The following is a 21803-nucleotide window of genomic DNA, read 5'->3' as shown; positions in this document are numbered from 1 at the left end:
CTGATTTGCATTTGGACAACATGAAGAGAGAAGTCTGTGTTTTGGTTTGTCATCACTGAAACACAACGCTAGAGTTTTCAGTCTAAAATGGGGATCTGCAACATTTCCAAAAAAAGTTCATTTTAAGTAGTCCAAAACTCCAGGCTAGTTAACTAACTGAAATATTGTGTTTCAATGTAATTTGCATTTATATATATATATATTTTTTTTTTCAAATCATAAACTCCCTGTTGTAAATGTAGCCTGAGCCACTAGCACAACAAATCTGTTGCTCTGTTGACCCCAACACACTCACTGACACACACACACCTCCATTCCTGTCATCAACAGGGGGCCGGTAAGGTGTATTCAGGTGCGTCTGGGTCTTACTGAAGATAATGCATAGTAATAGATGTGTGGGCCGAATAGTTTGGACTCCCACGATCCCCTGCTGTGCGCCTGTCTCAGGTGTGTGTTTGGGGATAAACAAACACACTCTTTATTTCCTAGCAAATGTTTATCAGGCTGAATCAAAGTCTGGACTTGCATGACAATGCTCGTAATGGAGAGTGGGATAGACTTAATTCGGCTGCAAAAAACATTAAATAATAACGTAAGGTTAATTTAGAATCAATTTAATCCTTTGGTGTTTTCTTTTTTTAAAGTAATTTCTGTTTTTTTTTTATTATTTATTAACTTGTATTTACTTTCAGTCTATTGAAATATGCTAGGCTGAATTTTGTATTAGTTGCATAGTACAGGCTATTTTTTATTTCACATTATTATTTTCTACATTTTCTGTAATTCTGCTTAAATTTTTTAATATATTTTTTTTATATTTTCAGCTTGTTTAATATTTATATCATCTATTAATTTTGTGTGTATTCTTTTTTATTAATTTACTTTGTATTTGATAATAATTTAATGATAATTTAACATTTAATATAAACATTTTTGTTCTATTTATTGAAATAAATATTTAATAAGTTCAATATAATACTATTTTATAATAACAAAAATTACTATATTCTTTTTCTAAATTTATAGAAGAATAACATTTTTATACTAATCTTTTAATACATTAATATAATAATATAGATTATATATTCATTCATTTTAATATTCATTCATTAATTTTTTGTCAAAATGCCAACTGGACCAGCCGGGACTCGAAACAGCGACCTTCTTGTTGTGAGGTGACAGTACTAACCACTGAACCACTGTATTGCTCTATATTAATATAAAATTATTTTTAATAATTATAATTATGTAAAAGTCTGAATTTAAATGTTCTTCTTAAAACATTTATTATTTTACCATTATTTTAACATCTAGAAGAGACTTATCTCTGGAGCTGCATTATTTTGTTTTAGGTAAACATACATACATACATACATACATTTATTATACATACATACATATGTGTATATATATATATATATATATATATATATATATATATATATATATATATATATATATATATATATATATATATATATATATATATATGTATGTATAATAAATGTATTTTTTACTTAAAACATAACAATGAAAAATAATTCATGTAGTTGCTTTAGCCATTGAATATGTTATTTTAAGTGTTCATTATTTTTTTATAAAGTCTTTTATAATTTTTTCCCTTTATTAAAATTATAATAACTTTTAATGTCTCAGTTATATTTATTCATTCCTTATGTTAACATTTATTTTCATCTAATTACTTTTACATAACAAAGAGGCCTCTTTTTCCAAAGCAGCTCTCTACTACAACAGAAAATAACCCAAAACTCCTTTGATTAAACCATTTTTGGACCACCATCGTTTCAGATTTATCTCCCGAGTCGTTCTCTGAGCAGTAAATCTCACTGAACCCCTTCACATGTTCCCGGTGTATTAAGCAGTAACTGTTAACCTTTGTGAAATGGATCGTTTCGACGCTTCACTTTGATTTACTTCGTCGTGATGCAACATTTTGCAATTGTGAGAGGTTAAAAACTTCGCAAATCATGTTCAAGGTAACAGCTCAGCGGGGACCGACTCGTCCTAAAAAAACAGCGGCGAGATAAAGACGGTTGGCAAGGCAAGGTGAGTTATACCAGCATTTATCCTGCGCAAATGTTGCACAAGGACCATTTCTGAAAGAACCGCCTCCAGTTTCTTAGCCTGGAGAAGCCAAGAAGTGCTTTTCGATCTTCAAATTAGTTTGAAAGGCTTCAGTAACATTTGTAAAACCGACACATGAAAGATTAGCCAGTCTTTTCATCTCTGCTCATGACCTGCTTTAAACTGGTGTTTTTTCAATAGTGCAGGCCAAGCTTTTAATTTCTTGCGATGCTAGCTTGCACCTTAGCCATAACCAATCTGGTTTTTAAAGCTACTTATTTAAAATAAGTTCAAACAACACAATTTTTAGGGTTGTTTAAGACAACTTAATTGTTTTATGTTCAATCCACTTACATTTGTAAGAATAATTGATTGAAGTATGTGATTTCTCTAGTCTAGTTTTGATTTTGTGTTGACTGTGTTTTTTTGTTAGTTTTTTTTACTCTTAAATCCCCATGAAGGACCACAATTTCAGCTAAAAAGGCTGCTTACATTTTGATTGGCCATATTGTGATTTAATTATCATAAATGCACATTTTTTGGTGAATTATTTCCTTTTTGAATGTACTGTAAATTGAAAAGCAGCTCAAATTTGGATGTTGAAAATGCTGTATTCAATCTGCACATACATAAAAATACAGCTTTAAAGAAATCTGTGCTAATCCTCAAAATGTTAAATGATGTTGACCATTACGAAGATAATATTTTCAAAACCAACATACTCATCCTTGAAGTGTGATATATTAATTATCTTTTAAGATTGAATGTGCCAGAAAACTTTTTTTAGTTTCCTTTTGGTGCTTTCAAGAGCAAAATATTGACGACAACTACCAATTCGAAAACACTTAAAGTCCAGGTAAAGAGAACTTTGAGAATTGCTTCAAAACACATTATAAATATTAGAAATGTATTGCTGAAGCACATTAGAAATATATACATCAAGGTTCTTGAAACTGCAATGTTTTCAATGGTGAAGCCTCAGGTATTCATTTTGTTTTGCCTCTGTCTTTTTTTCTCACTCTAAAAGTACCAGTAGCGATTGAGTTGCATTTTCGGTATTACCAAGAACCAGACTTTTAACTAAAAATCTTCTCTGATTATTTACTGAAGGTTTCCCAGTACTGGGTTGTGGCTAAAAGGGCATCTGCTGTGTAAAACCAAGCGGCAACCTCCTGCTCTCCCTCTTGAAGCAAATACGGATGTAACTGAAACTGCAATTCATCGAAATTATGCAAGTCTTGGCTCCAATTTTCTATTGAGCCCACTGTTAAAAGGGGCAACTTTACAGCAGAAAAAAAGGAGTTCACAGCCTGGTACAAAGAAAGATTTTGGTTTATATAGCTAATACTACCATTCGTGACATTGTTGAGGAAGTGAATGTTTTTATTACTTTATTATCTGTTTTGTTTATATTAAGTCAGCATAGTGGGGGGAGGGGGGGGTAACTTGAGTGATAGCTAGGTAGCGCTGGTAACTGTTATCTCATTCTGGCTGATTAGCCGCTGAACTTAGCATAATACAATTGTCAATACAATTGACAATTGTCTACAATTGTCAGATAATATGGCATGCTGTGTGCACTGAATTGTGCTCACAAACCGTTCAAGTTGCCTCCGTTTCCCAGGTGAGTGAAATTATATACTTATATACCCTATCTATAAATGTATTTGTTTTATTTTATTTATCATTTATATTTAGCTTTAGACCTGTAAAGCACTCCAGAATCGTACAGACTGATTAGCTGTAGGCACTAGAACTGTCCTCTGAAATACAGCCATACAGTGTTTTGCCTGGATTTCATAAATAGCCTTGCATTTACTAACACAGACTTTATTTGAAGTATCTGGAAGTAATTCACTTTTTCCTCCTGTAGAAAAACGTCGTAAGAACAATGCTTAGTGGCTCAATGTATTACAGCAGTGTTTTTAACAGACTAAACACTTTATTAATATAGTACACAACCAAGCACATGAGGTGAGAACACACATGAGTCGCAGGTAATGAAGTATTAAGTATTTCTCCCAAAGAAAAGTCAATTTAAGCAAAATGCTAGCAGGTGTCTAGCTCTGCTCACATTTCGCCTCTGCCCTTATTTGCATACCCCCGGTTGGAGTGATGATGCACGAACAAAATGATGCCTGTTGACCACGCCAACTTATTGCTTCATTTACGCTCTTCAGAAACCTTTTGGTGACGTCACAGATACTACATCCATATCTTTTACAGTCTATGTGTAAAACATATGCCTGAATAGTTGACGATTCATTCCACGGTGACAACCCCTGATAAATATGGAACTAAGCAGAAGGAAAATGAATGAATGAATGATTTACTGAAGGAAAAAAGAGCCACATTTTGGCTGGGTTGAGAGTGAATTCACAAAAAAACGTTTTGTTTTTTTAAAATCTTTTTTTCCTTTAAGAAGTGGATGAGTTCGTTTTGATTTAGCATAAAATGTCAAGCAGCTTAAACTGGATGTCAAAAAAATGTATCTTTAAGAGGTTATGATGACATTAAGTATTTTAGCAACCAAGAAGCTCACTATACTGAAAAATTACTTTTGCTTCTTGTTTAAACTACTTATTTAAAATGAGTTGGAACACAAGTCCAAATTCTTCCCAATTTTTCTGTGGACAACATAATTGTTTTATGTTCAATCCACTTAGATAAATAGATTAGTGTTTGGACAGGAATTGTGAGATATACACAATTTTTACAGTGTTTTAACATCAACTACAAACTAAAAACAGAAATGACCAAACTGTAATTTCTTGGATATTAAATAAAAAAACCTCATCTTAGTAGTCAATTTCAAATGGCACTTGGAGGTTTTTGCATCTGAACTCTTTATTTATAAGTCTAAAACATAAAGGATTAGTCTTTTCATCTCCACTCGCTGCTTTAAACCAGCATTTTTTAAGCTTTTCATTTCTTGAATCCGTGACGTCAACTTGCCTTTTCATTTTAGCCTAGCGCAGCAGGGCCTAAACGCACCGTATGTGATTTTCCTTCAAATTGCAGCCCTGTCGACGCTTCAATGGCGAGTTACTAACCTGAAATGACACGCTTGTCTCCAATAGTGTAATTAGATGATTGGGGGTTTGTTTTAATGTGTGGCCTGCGAGTGTGACAGGATAGAGAGGGGGACGCTGGGGGGTTTGCGGTCGGCTGATGTTGACATGTGGCGCTCGGATGAATCTGCTGCTGGATCTCATTCACTCCCACGTGTTTTGCTCAACGGTGATCTTAAGCCGACTGGATGAGTCGCTGTGGAAGGAATGCAGGTATGGCACCTTCGTCTAGACGGCAGGTTCTGCTGATCCCATGTCTGCTGCTGCTTTCCCAGATCTCCTGCAAGGCTGGCTCTCACAGGTCATATCGACCCTTCCAGGGCTCACAGACACAGGTGTTTTACAGGCAAATTGAGAGGGGGATCAACTAGCAGGCAGATATAGGACTCTGTAAACATATGGGGGGAGGTGTATTGAATAATTTTAAATATATATTTTAAATGCTATATCCCACATACTTAATAATGTAAACACTTTTTTAATATTGTAAATTTATTTTATAAGCAAATAGTTCTTTAAAAATGTTCATTTGTTTTATATTTTAAAATATGACTTAATAATGCATTCATCATTTAAATAAATGTAAAATGTATTTTATTAAAGTAATAAAAATGTTAACATGCATTATATTTGACATTTTGTAGACTGCAGTGCAGAATTTGTAAAGGATTTATTTATAAATTATTATTTATATTAATATATTTTGATATGCATTTATTATGTATTTATTTTTTTAAATATATTTTTAAGTGTTAACATGTATTTTAACAATTAAATAACTAAAAGGTGAACATACATAACATTTTTACACTGCAAGTTTATTAGGCTTTAATGGCTGTATTTTATTAAAAAATATTCAAATACATTCATTCATTCATTTTTCCTTTGACATAATATCGATTTCAGAGGTCGCCACAGCCGAATGAACCGCCAACTATTCTAGCATATGTTTTATGCAGCGGATGCCCTTCCAGCTGCAACCCAGTACATGCGAAACACCTATACACACACTTATTCACACCCACATTCACATGCACCATGGCCAATTTAGTTTATTCAATTCACCTATTTTCAGCTCAATTATTCAATTTATTTTGGACTGTGGGGGAAACCAGAGCACCGGGAGGAAACCCACTCCAACATGGGGAAAACATGCAAACTCTACACAGAAATGCCAACAGGCCCAGATGGGACCTGAACCAGCAACCTTCTTGCTGTGAGATTACAGTGCTAACCACAGAACCACCACCCCACTTCAAAATCAGTAAAATTTAAGTTATAAATAATTATTAATATACATGTATTTAAAAAATATATATTTTTATTTTTCTACATTTCTTTTACAATAAAACTTCTACATAAAGTAGAAAAATAAAAATTCTTCATAAAACATGAAATATTTTAGAACATAAAATTAAATTTCAAATAATTAAAACTTTAATTTACAAATTTTCAATATTCAATTGAATGTTTATTATATTTTTGTTATTTTAATTTTATATATATTACAGTTTGGTCATGTCTGTTTTGAAATGTTCAGTGTTGTAAATAACGTTCAGTTTTTTCTTGCACATTGATCATTTTGCTTTAGTCTCACAAATAAAACGGTGGTGGTATCTTTTAAAAAGATACACACCAGAAGGTGCTTACATGTACCTCTAAGGTACCAATATAGACCAAAATAACAGCTCTTATGTTCTGAGAGTGGTCAGGAGCCACTAATAATTTAGTTTTTCATGTTTTTTTTTTAACTCTAAAAGTTTACTGTTGACATACATTTTATAAAACCCCAAGTACCAGTTTTCACTTGTAGGTGAACTGCTCCTTTAAAGGAAATACAGGCTCATTTAAGTCAGAGTTGAGTATTACAATCTTTTAAATCCATTTAGTCGATTTCTGGGTTTAGCAGGAGCACTTTTAGCAAGGCTTCGCATATTTTTTAAATTAAATTAGACCAAGGCTATTCAACTAGTTTGTCATGCCGGTTCATGAAAAGCATCCCAAACGAAGGGCCGGAGAGATATGACTCGCTATATGAGTGATAACACAACAGCATATAAGAGCACATATGCTGTATTTTTGCTATATGATTATTTTTTTAACTGTGACAAATTAAAGCGCAGTTAATAGTGAAATCCACTAATCATTGCATCCCTTTTGACAATATCAATGCATAGTAGAAGAGGCCTTTTCTACACACACATCCAAATGTTTTCGGCTGCTCGCACCACTCGATTTTTGTGACTGATGCTCTGCGCAGCCTCTGCTGCTCATGCTGTATTGAACAGACGCACGTCACTTCATAACTATAGCGGCCGTTTGTCAACTGAACTAAATTTATTTTTGGTAACACCAAACAAAAATAATTGGTCTTGGTAACACTATTTAGAGGGCAGAAACAAATTGCCATGGGGGCCGGGTTTAGTCCACGGACCGCCAATAGAATAGCCCTGAATTAGACCAGTAGCATCTCACTCAAAAAATTTTAGAGTTACAATCATTTTAATATTTAAAGCTTCTTTAGTTACATCATATACTGTACTAAGACCGATGAAAATGTGAAAAGTTTTTATATGGATTATATGGCTAATTGTACTCTCATTCCAGCGTAATATCAAGGGATTTTGCTGCTGTACTAAGGCTGCAGCAGGTACAATGATATTACACAGCACCTTAAAATAGTGCCAGGCCAGATGAGTGTTACAGTGCTTTGTAATGAATTTTTTGGAAATCATAATGATTTATGGTAAGCTAAGCTTGAAGTGCAAACATGGTAAAATTCAACAGTTTAATTGGGGAGTTGATTTCCAACAAAAGGGGAGTCATCCTTTCAATGAGTTTTGGATTTATTGTAGATTCTCAAGAAGCTTTAATTGGATGCCAAAATACTTTACACATGCAGATAAAAAAAAAAAAAATTCTATGCTTATCTTTAGGAGGTTATGTTGATGTTCGGTACTTTCACAACTCCTGACCTAAATTACCAAACATCCCAAGTTTCATTTTCAAACCGGAAACACGTTTGGGACGTTACACTCGAGTGAATGATGTCTGGTGTACGTTACACTCCTTTGAATCGAGGCATTTGTGTAAAAATACTTTGAGATCACGTGTTGATTTGTGTCTATAAAGATCAAGCTATCATGCCTGAAGGAATTCAGCTGTTTGACGTACCTAGACGTTTTGAAATAGCGTGGCAAATGTCAACAAGATGATAAAACAAGCGCAGTGCTATGAATATTTGTAAAAGTATTCTTTGGTCAGTGGCCCATGTGATTAATGTAGACTCTCAGTTGAAAAACCAGAACAAGAACAAACAAACATAACAGTTTCTCGTGGGAATCTTCAGGCAGTGCAGGTGAACAGTGTAAAAAAGCAACTAATAGGTACAACCAAACTTCCCCAGTTGATTAGTTCCATTAAAAATTGCAAATATCTATGTGCAAATAATGCATTATTTCATTAATTATGGAACAATTTGCATGAATTTCTATTACAGAAATCTGAATATTGGATGAAGTCAAGGTTTCAATTTCTTGTTTGTAGTTTTATATAGTGAAATGCTTTTGCAGAGAGGATTTAGGCAATTCAGAAAATTCTGCAAACTATCAAAGATTTTTTTTGTAGAATAAAATGTGATAGGCCTATGTTTTAGGCAAATTATATACAAATCCCTCTGAAAAAAAGCTTCAAAATACAGATAAGTTAAGCTGAATGTGTATGTTTTTATATATATATATTAGGGATGTAACGGTATCAGAATTTCACGGTACGGTAATACCTCGGTATGAATGTCACGGTACGGTATTTATTGAATCATTTACAGGAAAAAACAAAACTTATGAAAATACTCCAAAAAAGTGCCAAAAGTGTCTATGACATACAAATTAGTCATCTATCTGTAAGCTTTAAAACAGGAACTTCAATTTTAATAACAAAAAATATTAAACCATGTAAAAAAAATTAAGTTTCATTTTAGTATTGTTGAAAACTCATCACATTCAACATTTAATCACTCACTCACTTAGATAGAGATGGGTTTAAAGGAAAATTATCATATAAATATAATCTGGTAAAAGCTGGTATCTCTGGGCATTTACAATGTCCCCGGCAACAGAAAAAAAAACCCTCTCATTTGGGACTGAGGTTTCTGGGACAAGAGAGATATGACTTGGCCCAGGTTGACAGCAGTGGGTAACGTTGTGCATTGTCTTTCCCCCACTTGATAGGACAAACCATGAGTGAGATAGAGATCTCATGTCTGCATCAATCTGAACAGTGTGCTGTGTTTCTGTAGTCCCCATGACTGATTATTAGTTGTATTCCCCAACTTGCAGGCACGTGCACACACAGTGCTCAACCTGTGCAGTGCACATGCCCTTTTTAGTCTTGGATAGAAAGTTCCCTTCCAAAATGATCAAAAGTGCCCCCGCGACGCGACATACCCTCCGTCCCCGCTCCGTACGCGCGCGACAACACAGCTGATAAGAACTCGCGCGACAACACCGCTATTCAGTACGCGCGCGACAACACAGCTGATAAGAACTCGCGCGACAACACCGCTATTCAGTACGCGCGCGACAACACAGCTGATAAGAACTCGCGCGACAACACCGCTATTCAGTACGCGCGCGACAACACAGCTGATAAGAACTCGCGCGACAACACCACTATTCAGTACGCGCGCGGCGACAACACCCGCTTTAGGGTTTTCCAGCTCTTTTTGATCCCCGCTTCTAGCAGCACACTCCATTTCCGCATTACTGGATCTGTAGCGACAACAGACCGCAAGGGATTATGGCCAAGCCTGGGCTGATGGGAATTGTAGTTTCCGGTACCTCCCGTTCGCTTCATTCGCCTGAGCAAATTTTCTCAGAAGACCTATAGTTTTACCGAGTCATGCGACTACGGTAATATCGAAAAAAATTTATATTGCGGTATGACGGTATTTACAATACCGTTACATCCCTAATATATTGTAGCGAGGCATACCGGTGCCACGTCGTCATGGTCAAGGATTCACCCCAGCTGGACCGTCATCAGCACAGGATCGATCACAGCTGGACGTCATCAAGCAGAGAGACATATACTGTAAGCCTAACCCACGCCAGGAGAAGATGAGCTTCATTCTTCCTATGACTCCCTGTGCTAATGCTTGTCTCTTTGTCTCTCCGTAGCGGACTCCAGCTCGTGACGATCCTTCACCCGACTACTCACTGTCCTTCACCTACTTCCCAGAGCACCAGAGCACCTCACCTTAAAGAAGAGCACCTTTTACAACACCCTCACTTTGTAAATAAAGCACCCTCCGGGGACTTGTCTGTAAACTCATCCTGCTGTGTCGCTGTTTTCCCTCTGCCTCGCTACAATATATATATATACAATTAATATATTGCAGGTGTGGGCCTGTATAAGATTCTGATGGTATGATAACCTTGGATAAAAATATCACAGTTTCACAGTATTGTGATCACTGCTCTAAAAAATATTTTTTTTTAACCATTAACCGTTGTGGCGCTCATTCAATGTCCAGGTAAAAAACAAAAACAAAAAAATCCTTTTGAACACTATTTATTTTATTCTAAATAATTCAAATGACTCATTGATCTTCATTTGTTTTAAAAACATAGATTTCTTTACAATTTAAAATGGCATCTTTGGATATCTGTTCAGCTGTCGATACTGTTGTCCTTTTAAAAAAGAACGTAAATAACACATACCTTAGGATTGGTATAAGAGAATTTTTTTTTTTAAAACCTTGACTTTTCCAAACCATGGTATACCGTGAAAACAGTAATCGTCCCATGCCTAATATATTGTATAGGTCAAAATAAAAATTTCTTTTATGTCTAAAAATAATCTAAATATTACATAAAAATTACGTATTTTTTGTAAATATCACACTGAAAATATATAAATTTATATGCTATGGCTCAACAATAAGAACTGCCCGATGGCCCGGGGCCAGTGTGCGAGACACTCAGGGCAATCTGGCCAATGCTGCCTTGTCTTAATGTTTAATTTGCACATGACTATTTGTCAATTGCGCGCAATCAAGAAACGGTTTGTGCCTTTAAGTCTTTAAATGCTACCTTCTTTGTGATGTCGTAAACACAATATTGCTTTTTGGTTCTTACTATCTGATTGGACGTTGTGAGCACAGTAATTTTTTTCCGCAACCTGGTAACAACCAGTAGAGCAAATCAAAGTGAAAATTTTGGCAGGGCAAGTAAAAATCTCAACTACTCGGGCCAGTAGACAAAATCCTTAGCATTGAACCCTGAAAACATTTTTTTTTCATACATTAAATATATAAAACCTCAATTTGGCCAAATCTCGGGCAAACATTTTCCTATCTCAACTAACCAGACATATGGAAAGCATATTTAATATGTGCTTGTTTATTATGTTAAGGGAGGAACATTAACAATAGGCTAATCTGCATGTACAAACTGATAATTTGTTACAAAAGAAACACTTAATTGAGTATTTTTGGATGACTTCTTTACATTACATTAGAAAACCTGTTCGAAAAGCCAATAAACTCACAATTGACAGGTGCATAAACAAAGCGTGTTTGCCTGCGGTGTCTCCTTCAGCAGAACTTCTGGTATGTCCATCTCTTCTCTCGGTTGAAAATCGCAATAATACAGTCACCAGTTTGTGCTGAGGGAATAATATTAGTTTTCGGGCTCAATAAAAGTCAGTTTGTTATTTCAATGATGTAAGGTGAGGTGTTTTGAGTCTCGTTCGTCGTACGGCGTTTCTTTGAAGCGCGCGGTTTTCTGAGGGGAAAGTCAAACACGCGCTGAATGAGCCTCGCCGCGTCCTGTTGTTTCTCGGCGCTCGTAGCGAGAGCTCATGTGTAGATCAAACTGACGCGAATTCTCAGCTTCAGATCGAAGTAGAATGTGGAAAAACAAACAGAGCGTTTTCTGGCCCCTTCATTCCTACTGTTAGACTCATAGTAGCGGGTCAAATGCCCACCGAGAGCCGCTGGACGTTGAGGGGCTTCGTGTTGTTGCTGTAACGGAAGAACTAACAGGCCTCTGACATACAGGTGCACGACGTGTCGATTCCCAGCATTCATTTATTTTCGGCAGCCTCAGTTTCTACTTGAGAGGAAAATAAAGCGAGCATCATTGCTGGACGGATCGTGAAAAAAACAGGCTAACTGGATTACACAATGTCAACATGATTTTATCTTTTTTGATGTCTGAGATTGATTATGGTGCATAAGGAGGAAGACGGCATTCCAGACATCTGGTAAACAAAACATGCAAAACTAATCCCGAGACAAAGCTCCACGGGGAACATCAATTTGCAGTGTTTAAGAGTTTGCCTTTTGTGATTTTTGCAAACCCAGATGTGTGTATGCATTTTGTTATTAAATGGGGTTTCATAACTATGGCCTCTCACTTGGTCACTTACTGCTTTGCACATAAGTCGTATTCCACATCCCTGCTGAAAAAAACAGCTTAAACTAGGCATAGGACGATAATCGTTTTCTAGGTATACAGCAGTTTGGAAAAGTCAAAGTTTTAAAACTGCCAACATTTTCTACTATAATGTTGGTATATGTACATTTTTTTTTTACATTTTGCTATAAGTTTTTTTAGGACAACAGTAACAGAATTATTTAGCCTGACATGTTTACTGCTCCAAAATATTTTATGTTTCTTAAAATAAAATAAATATGTTGAAAGGAAATTTTTTTAGTTTTTTATCCTGACATTTAAAAATAATATATTTTAGAGCAGGGCGAGGCAGTAGGTAGTGCTGTCGCCTCACAGCAGGAAGGTCACTGGTCAGTTGCATTTCTGTGTGGAGTTTGCATGTTCTCCCTGCATTCGTGTGGGTTTCCTCCGGTTGCTCCGGTTTCCCCCAGTCCACAGACATGCGGTACAGGTGAATTGAGTAGGCTAACTTGTCCGTAGTGTGTGAGTGTGTATGGCTGTTTCCCAGATATGGGTTGCAGCTGGAAGGGCATCCACTGCGTAAAACATATGCTGGATAAGTTGGCAGTTCATTCCGCTGTGGCGACCCCAGATTAGTAAAGGGACCAAGCCGAAAAGAAAATTAATGATATTTTAGAGCAGTAATCACAATACCATGAAACTGATATTTTTCTTCAAGGGTATTATACCGTCACAATCTTATACCGGCCCATGCCTAGCTTAAACCAGCCTATAACCAACCAGCGGCTATTTAAGCCTGTTGGTTGATTTTAGCTAGTTGACCAGCCTGGTTTTAGAGGGGTTTAAGCTAATCATAGCTGGTTTTAGCTGGGCTCCCAGATTTTAGCTGTTCATCTCCCAGCCTGACCAGCTGAGACCTGATTGGACACCAGCCTGGAAATGGCCCAAACCCCTCTAAAACCAGGTTGGTCGACCCCATAAAATCAGCCAACAAGTCTTCGCTGGTTTAAGCTGTTTTTTTTTTTTTTTTTTGCAGGGATGACAAAATACTATAATTTATAGTAAAAACTGTGTCTTGAAGCAAATAGTTTACTATAGTAAAGTATGTTATACTGTAGGCCAAATGTATACTATTTAGAACCCTTTGTTAATGAATGCTGCAACATACTGTAGTTAACTATGGCGAACTGATAAACTTTCAAATGCTGTAGTATGCCTGAGTTTTTACTACAGTAAACTGTGGTGTATTGTAGCATAATATACCCTTAAGATCAGAGGTGCCCAAACGTTTTCATATGAAGGGCCAAAAATCAAATATCATTCAGTGCCGTGGGCTGAAATTAAATATACCAAACTATAGTACATTAATGTCGCTATAGCTAATTTATTTCATAATATTTAAAAAAAGATTACTTTAAATTGTGTTAAATAAGGCAGTATAAATTTCTTTATTATAACTTATGACAATAAAAATACAATCACATTTTTTATAGCACAGTGAAATTCAATGGCGAATACATTTTCACGTTTGCTCACTGATGTCTGCATTGTGCTCTATCTATTGGGTGACAGTATGTGCATTTTAAAACAATAATTACATTTATTTAATTGAAACATTTAATTTCCATTACCTTTTTGGATCTCAGCAATAAAACAAAAAAACAAAACAAAAAAAAGAGATTACATTTAATTAGATATGACACTCTCTAAACCGTCCCCATCATTCTCCCTTTCTTCTCAGGAAGGCGAGCCAAATCATTGGCCAACTTAGTTTGGCCATCTCTGCTATAGATGTATAAAGCTACTACAGTAGTTTTGAATAAGTTGTTGTTGTTTTTATTATTATTTTTAGGGTTTTTTCACCTTTTATTGGGATAGGATATAGCGGAGGACAGACAGGAAAGTATTGGGAGCAGAGAAAGGATCAGCATAAGACCTTGAGCCGGAAAATCGAACTCGGGTCACTGCGAGCACCATAGTGCTATATGTCGGCACATTTAATCACTAGGCTTTTGGCACCGACATTGCATAAGCTGTTTAAGGTACTTCACTATAGTATGGTTCAAAAACACTATAGTATTTACTTTAGTATATTTTCATGTGCATGCCAACATGTTTTTTTTATGTATTAATATACATGTATATATTTATTTAACAGACACTTTTATGAGTGTATGTCTGCAGTGTTTTACAATAGCAATAGAAGCAAGTCAAATAACCAGAGGAGCAACAATGTTTGGATGTTGTGGCAAGTCTCGGTTAGTCTTGCATTGTAGAGTTTTTTCAAGCAGACAAAGAATAAACAGTTAGATAGATTTAGAATAGAACAGGAAGTGCTATTGTTGGAGGATCAAGTGTTGACGTAACAGATGCGTCTTTAGTTGTTTCTTGAAAATGGCCAGACTTTCAGCTGCTCGCACCAGCATGGAACACTAAAGGTGAAAGTCCTTGAAATGTATTTTGTGCCCCTTTGAGATGAGATGTACCACAATGCGTACAAAGCCAGTACTTATTTTGTGTATAGGCAAGTGCCTTGAATTTGATGTAAGCTGCTATTGCAACCAGTGTAAAGAGCTTGGACAAGCAGTTAGCAGACTACTTTTAGTTAGAAAGGGTCTGTTCTTCTTGATGTTGTACAGAGTGAATCTGCATGAGCATGAGTTGAGCAGTTATTGAAATGTTTCTAAACTTCAGGTGGTCAATTCAACTATGGCACGGTTTGGTATGTCTATGCTTCTGAGGTTTATCCGCTGTTCCACACGTAGTGCCTGGTACTTTTTTTGTACCACCTTTTCACACTTCTGGGTTTCTCACAGGGTTCAACGCTAAGGATTTTTTTCTACTGGCCCGATCGGACCAGTGGTTCAGATTTTTACTTGCCCTGCCAATATTGCCACTGGCCCCACCAAAACAGTTAATAGCTATTTCTTAGCCACAAATAAAAAAAAAAGGTCAAAATGTTTGTAAATCTAGATATTTAATATTTAAAATATACTATAAAACTATAAACTATAAAATATTTTAAAAAGTGTTTTGCAAACAAAAATAGCAAAATGTGCAGGTATTTTATTGCAAAACAAAGGATGACTGACCTGCCAAACTAACGGCAAATGTCTGCTTCCAAGACGTTAGAGACAAATGTTTTCCTCTAGCATCATCCCTTGATGTTGCCGCCAGGTTGCTGTCTCTTAGCTGTACTGGTTGTTAAGGAAAAAAATAGCATGCTCACAACATCCAATCAGATAAGAGGAACCGAGAAGGTAGCATTTAAAGGCTTAAAATCACAAACGGTTTCTCTATTCTGACTGTATTTGCACACGTTTGACAAATAGTCACAGGCATATGAAACTTTAATGACAGGGCATTTGTGGCCCGATCGGGCCAGTAAGGATCCTGTCTACTGTCCCGAGCATCTCACACGCTGGCCCCGGGCCATCGGGCAGTCCTTATTGTTGAGCCCTGTCTCAGTAGCGGAAGTCATCATAGTTGGGAAAACTTGGAGTGCAGTGAATGGGAGAGTATAACAAATATTTTTTTTACAATCTTATTTCCTCAAATAATTAACGAAAAACTCCACAACGATGTTAAAAAGACTTTCAGAAAAGGGAAAAAAATGTGTGAGACTGATGACGGCAGCGAGAGGATGGAATAACATCAAATTTGTCCTATCCCATAGACGCTGCATTAGAAAGACCTCACACACGCTGTAATTTTTAAAAATGTTTTTGTTTTTGTATAATTTAAAGCAAAGATGATATAGTACACACATGTAAATGTTCATACATTTAAAAAAAAAAGAAAAGAAAATACTTTGTATACTAATACTAAAAACTTTAAGGGATTTAAGTTGCTGATTACCATTAAAAGCGTCATAACAGGCTTGTGAAAAAGGTCCAATACCAAAACATGATGAATGACCACTGCTGATCACCAATTGGGCTATGAGATTCATCTCTACTTGCATTATTGGATTGACACCAAGCCCGCTGTAGTTATGTATACAGCAGCAGCCACTGTTCAAGAGCACAATACCATGGGTAGGATCCATTACCTCTGTTTTGTGGGTTGGTTTGTGTCACCTGTTTTTTTATATGTTGCCTTTCTGATGACGAGGTGGTGCAACTATTGAGGTAACATAGTAACAGTACTAATTTTTTGGGGGCACTCTAAGACAATTATGTTGAACCATCGTTAGCAATCAAACACATCTAATCGTTTCCAAGAAAAAATCCTATAAATAATCAGAAAGTCTTACCTTCCTTATCTTGATCCAACATCCCTCCAAATACACCTACATTTCTTATATTATCTGTGGGTGTAAACTTGTGAAACTGCAGTGGAAATGCAAACCGAGTCTCGCAAAATCGAACCAAAGTGTGAGCCAAGCTTTGTTGAATCTTAGCTTATCGTTATGTAGAAAAGCTACTTTTGAATTTTGGCATTTACAGTTGTGGTTTTTGGCCCCAATAATTAAACTAAATCACAGAATGAACTGATACGACTATCATTTTGAACAAAATCGGGGCGATTACATTTTTTGTCTTTCCAGTTCCCTGAGACCTTCGTCTATTTTCAGAATGCAAATGAAGATATTGTAGATAAAATCTGAGAGCTCTATGGCTCTGCATATAAACAAATGGTCCAGAAAAGGAACCAACAACATTGTCAAAAAATTACATGAGACTCTAGAAGTTCAACTGTAATAACAAAAATCTCCAAGAACATTTTTTGTGTGCCATAAAACCTATAAAAACTACATTTTTTTTGCCAATGTCTTTTCTATCAGATTCTGGTTTGCATTAACTACATGCAATACAATGTTTGTTTGTTGCGTTATTGACTCTAATGGAAAATATGTTGTATTTCTTATAGTAAACGCATACACTGACCTTATGTAGAAGAGCATATATATAGACGTTTTTTGAGTTTTCTGATCCACAAAAGTGATTTTTAGCATTAAATGATCTAGATGAACTGCTGAAGTCACATAGAAAGTTTTTGGTTCATTTTCTGTAGTTTAACATTAGTTTATATAAAGGATTAGAGAGCTCGGATTTCATTAAATTATTAAATTTGTGGTCGACAGCCCGTTAGTATGACATGAGGGTGTATTTAATAACAGAATTTAACATTTATTGCGTGAACTAACCCTTTAGTTTGTTATTTTATTTTACATTTAGTTATTTTCTGTTTTCAATTCTCCATAGATGCGTCAGAAATACTTCCTAAACATTTTTCTGTGCTCTGCATTTTTTTCAGATTCGTCATTCCTAGACAACCATCTCTGCAGTGGACCGTGAGAGTTTTGTCCTCTGAATTCAGGCCGATCTTGTTTTGTGCACCTCGCGGCTTTGACAGCTGCTCGCCCAGAGGGAGCGAAAGACCTGCTTTTCATCCTGCGCTGTTCACCTGACCCTCTTCGTAATGTAATAAAGCCCCGTAATGTTGACGGTATTGCTTGTGCTTCGGAGAATCCTAGAAATTTGTCTTCCAAGCAGGAGGTTGCACTTTTGACCTCATATAAGGTAATATGCCATGATTAGTTTCACATGTGCACTTTCCCCCTCCTATTTTTCCTTTCTTTTTGGGATTGAAGAACTTTTGAAGGCTTTTAATTCCTTTAGAGACAGGTGTTTTTTTTTTTGTACCAATAACTCTGGTTCTATTTATAATGGTTTATTTAGGCATTTCTGAGTTATACAGCACCAGAGGTTTTCCTAAATGCTGTGCAAGCAAAACATATGGACCACAAGGGCAAACTTTACAGCGAGTGCTGGTTTGGCTCTGAAAGCGAGACACAGTGGGTGAATAGGATAAAAAAAAATACAATATAAAATACGATATAATCTAGCTTTCCCAGTTGATTGATTACATCATGAATCAAACACATTTTATATGACAACTTCTCTCAAATTAAATGTTTAAATATGTAAATTAGACATTTTTTCATTCAATTATTTTATCCACAGCTATATCACCATGCAGCCCAATACCGGTTACTCACTGAAGCTAAGCAGGGCTGAGCTTGGTCAGTACCTGTATAGGAGCCCACATTGGAAAAGTAGGTGGCTGTTGGAAGTGTTGTTAGGTAGGCCAGGAGAGGGCGCACAACTTGCTGTTTATGGGAGTCCTAATGCCCCAGTATAGTGAAGGGGACAGTATACCATCACAATATTTTTATATTACAAGTTTTCTCAAATTTATTGTTTAAATATGTAAATGAGACATTATTTCAATAATTTTCTTCACCCACAGCCATATCACCCTGCAGCCCAATACCGGTTACTCACTAAAGCTAAGCAGGGCTGAGCCTGGTAAGAACTTGGATGGGAGACCACATTGGAAAAGTAGGTTGCTGTTGCAAGTGTTGTTAGTGAGGCCAGGAGAGGGCGCTCAGCTTGCGGTCTATATGCGAGTCCTAATGCCCCAGTATAGTGAAGGGCACACTATACCATCACTATATTTTTATATTAAATTTTCTCAAATTAAATGTTTAAATATGCAAATTAGATTAGACATTCATTTATTTTCTTGTAGGCTTAGTCCCTTTATTAATCCGGGGTCACCACAGCGGAATGAACCGCCAACTTATCCAGCAAGTTTTTACGCAGCGGATGCCCTTCCAGCCGCAACCTATCTCTGGGAAACTAGTTTAGACAATGTTTCATTAAATTTTTTCATCCGCAGCCATATCTCCCTGCAGCCCAAGACCGGTTAAGAAAAAAACAAACTAGAAAATGCCTTTAATTAGATGAGATCAAAATCTACAGAGACAAATTGCTAAAGTGCTGCACAAGAAACACTTAAATGTGTGTTTTTAATATTTGCTTTAAATAAGACACTTTATGAAAAGCCCAAAAATCTCAAAATTAACAGGTGCATACAAAAACAGTGTTTTTGCCTGCATTAAAATAGCCCTGTTACTCCTGTTTTACTGATATTTTGAAAACCGCGTCCCCTTAACGTTATCAGGATGTTTGACTTTCTTTAACACAGCAGGTCTGGATTAAAACAAGCCTCCGCTGTAATCTGTTTTTGGTGGAGAAGTGGCCTACATCAGTTTTATCACATCCAATCTGAGCCTCGTATTCAAATTGTGGGTTTAAAACTTAATTCGGGCCCGAGGGAAGATGCTCTTGTTCTCAGCTGTCACAGTTCAGTGGGAAAACTGTGTGAAAATGTGAGTCGTTAATCCTTGCCAAAGGCTTATTTGTAGCTGGGATTCACCTGTTCTCTGATAAAATGTGGAGCAATCCAGCTCACAACCACCTTTAAAGAGTCAGTTCACCAAACAAAATGACATGTCTTATATATTTACATATCCTCATCCTTATTTACTCACTTGTTCACTCACTCATCAACTAATTCACTCACTCAACATCTGTCTATCGATTGCTCTGTTGTTCTATATGCAATGTTAGCTAGCTAATTAGTCAAAACATATTATATTTAAATATATAATCTATAAATTCATGCATAAACTCATTCTTTCAATCATTGATTTAATTAATGAGCTAGCTTGCTAGTTAGTCTATATATTTAACTGTAAATTAATTCATAAATTTAACAGTATATTAAACAGTTATTTAAAATTAAAAAAAACATGCACACACGCACACACATATTATATTTATATAAATTATATATTTATTTTATAATAACATTTTTAGAATATTAAGACAAAGTGACTTTTATTATGCTTTTTGTTAAATCTGTAATTTTTTTACGAGAGATAAAATCTAATATCCATTATAGAAATATTAAATAAAATGTTTATATAAAATAATAAATGTATGGTTTCTATGCTGCTGTATTTATGCAAATATAAACATTCGTTTGCATATATTAGACATGCAATTACAAGATAAAGGGTCGTTTTCACAAGTAGGGCTTAGCTGAAGCCAGGACTAAGCCTTCACTAAATTAGATAATAAGTAGCTTTTATTAAAATTACACATTACAATTAAAACTTCTTGCTTTTGATTATTTAGTTGAAGCCAAGCAAACAAAAATTTCAAGTCATTTTCAACTGACTCAAAATATTAAGTTAAACTTTGTACAACTTAAAAAAACGTATTGAACATGATGTATTGAAAGAAGTGAAAGTAACAAAAACATTTGTTGTCATTCATTTTTGTCAAATAACTTTTTTCAGTGTACTGGTGTATATCTTGAAACTATTCTATGGCACTAGTTATGTTTCCATCCAAAGATGCAAATTAAATTTATGCGCATAACTAAAATATTGCGTAAAAGACCAAGCAGTCAAAGAGAACAAAATCGTCATTTCCTGATTAACTGACGCCAAATATCAACAGTAAAAACTGAATTTGTTGCGTGAAGTTGGATGTTTTTTTCCCCTCATTTAAAAAATTACTTGTGCCTCAGAAGACGATACCGACATGCAATGAACGCATGGTGGTGTTTGAAGGCATCAGACGCAGAGCACAGATAATTCTGTAGGTAATTAATAATATAATAACACTAATACTGACATTTTAGAATGACCAAAACAACATTTTAAATGTTTTACATTTTTATCATCACATGATCTCTTATAACAAAGTCGCATGACTTTTTTAATGCGCATACTGGAATTTGTTCGGTAAAAGAGTTTCCATCATAGTTTGTTTTATTGAAAACAAAGTTTTGCCTATTCCGTTATGCGCATACGTTCTTTATTCGCATTTTTAAAACTTGCGCATCTTGTAGTTTCCATCAACCGTTTTTTTAAGCGCATAAAAGTAGGTGGATGTAAACATAGCTACTTGTATTTGTTTGTTATTTCTAGTTAAGACAGCTCATTGTAGATAAAGTTTAGTCCAAGTTTAAATACTTGCCTCGGAAACCAGGAAAGTAAACAAGGAATAGTATGTTTTTTTGTTTATTTTAATTGTACCAGGGTTCTCAAACTTGGTCATGGAGCGCTTGTGTCCTGCAGATTTTAGCTTCAACTTGCAATAACACACCTGCAGGGATGTTTCTAGAAAGCCTAGTAAGCTAGATTAGAAAGCCCAGGTGTGTCTGATTGGGGTTGGAACTAAACTTTACAGGACACTGGCCCTCCAGGACAGAGTTTGAGAACCCCTGGATTATACTATGTGGAAAAGCAAAGCCAAAACTGCTTTAAAATAACTCCTTTTGTGTTTAACAGAAAATGAAAGCCATTAGAAGTCTGGAATGGCAGTAGCAGGGTGAGTAATTGACACAATCTTTATTTTTGCTAATC

At 35.6% G+C, this 21803-nt stretch overlaps 2 long non-coding RNA genes across 5 annotated transcripts in view; one reads left to right on the top strand and one right to left on the bottom strand.

Annotated features, from left to right (window-relative positions):
• LOC141380097 (uncharacterized) overlaps positions 1-12222 on the bottom strand; it is a 25192-nt gene extending 12970 nt beyond the window's left edge. For both annotated transcript variants that reach the window (XR_012397530.1, XR_012397531.1), the window contains exon 1: positions 11706-12222. This is a non-coding gene — a long non-coding RNA (uncharacterized lncRNA). The remainder of the gene's footprint in view (positions 1-11705) is intronic.
• The window catches only part of LOC137488916 (uncharacterized), a 54686-nt gene continuing 44295 nt past the window's right edge, over positions 11413-21803 (top strand). For 2 of the 3 annotated variants that reach the window (XR_012397528.1, XR_012397527.1), the window contains exons 1-3: positions 11778-12422; positions 17834-18099; positions 21729-21768. This is a non-coding gene — a long non-coding RNA (uncharacterized lncRNA). The other variant, XR_012397529.1, reaches the window with a different exon arrangement.

Source organism: Danio rerio, chromosome 22, assembly GCF_049306965.1.
Source record: "Danio rerio strain Tuebingen ecotype United States chromosome 22, GRCz12tu, whole genome shotgun sequence".
In the NCBI taxonomy this organism is placed as follows: Eukaryota; Metazoa; Chordata; class Actinopteri; order Cypriniformes; family Danionidae; genus Danio; species Danio rerio.
This window is presented reverse-complemented; position numbering and strand designations above follow the sequence as displayed.